General features: G+C 45.9%; 1 protein-coding gene across 2 annotated transcripts in view; it reads right to left on the bottom strand.

Moving 5' to 3' along the window:
- Window positions 1-1,184, bottom strand: part of LOC123052680 (DDT domain-containing protein DDR4) — a 12,953-nt gene that overhangs the window by 2,985 nt on the left and 8,784 nt on the right. The gene's annotated exons all lie outside the window — the stretch shown is intronic.

Genomic DNA, 1,184 nt, shown 5'->3' with positions numbered 1-1,184 from the left:
CAGCCACATCCAGCGGACCTTCCAATGGCAGTTCCCTTCACTGCATCGGCCCTGCTGAAGGCGGCGGAGCTAGGGCCCGAGGATTTGCTCGCCCGGCTGAGCGCTCCCGCCCGTACAAATGTTCCTGACCGCGTTCATCCCACCGTCCTGCGACCTCGAATCCTCCCACGATGGGCTGCAGCGCCGGGCTCATCTCCATGGGTCTCGCCAGGAACCTGCTCCAAGTCACGCCCACAGGCTCGTGGACATGGTGCGGATCGATCATCAAGTCTGCAATGTTTATGGCTGAACTGAAGGTGTTCCTCAAGTACCTTCAATGTTATCCAGAGGTTCCAGTAGCAACCTCAACTCTAATATGCAGAGCTTCCGGTTGTGTACGCTTGTTCCGCTTGAGGTTGTGTACGCCTCTAATTGTGTATGCTTGTAGGTTTATTTTTGCTAATAGGAAACAGGTAGCACACAATCTGGTAAACTGTGGCTGTTCTCTGGACATGTATGAGGATATGCAGGCTGATTCGCCATTGTATTTGACACTGTGGTGAGCGATGCTGGCTCTGATTAATGCAGTTTATTTACATTTGCGTGCAACTAGAGAATATGTTGTTTTCATATGCAGTTTTGTTACACATAATGTAGTCAAAAAGCTTTTATTTATCTGACATTATTTTGTGTCAATATGTATGCAATTGTGGAGAAGAGAAACATAGTTGGTGCCCTATTTTACATCATCTGTTGGAGCAATGGTGCCCTATATTAGGGCAGCTGATGGAGAACAATTTTTGGTGCCCTAAAATCACTTCTAGCTGTCCTAAAAATGTTTTTCAGTGCCCTATTTTAGGGCAGCTGTTGGACATGCTCTAAATTTACTAAGAAATACCTATACCATACACCTAGGGGTTCCATAAAGGACATGGGATGTAAATGACGGAACAGTCAGTCAGTGGTGCAGGTTAAATCGGTCATCTAATGTGAAGGAAATACCCTCGTTTAATAACTGAACGCCTATTACGGGCCTGTTTAGTACTGCTCCACTCCCAAAAATTCAGCTCCACAATGTCCCACTCCACAAAGAAACTAGAAACTGGATCAACTCCCTGTTTTTCATAAAGCTTTTTAGTGAGTGCTCCAAAAAACTCTAGTTAGAAAAGTCCTCATGGAGTTGGAGGGAAATTACCCACCACTGC

Source organism: Triticum aestivum, chromosome 2D (assembly GCF_018294505.1).
Source record: "Triticum aestivum cultivar Chinese Spring chromosome 2D, IWGSC CS RefSeq v2.1, whole genome shotgun sequence".
In the NCBI taxonomy this organism is placed as follows: domain Eukaryota; kingdom Viridiplantae; phylum Streptophyta; class Magnoliopsida; order Poales; family Poaceae; genus Triticum; species Triticum aestivum.
This window is presented reverse-complemented; position numbering and strand designations above follow the sequence as displayed.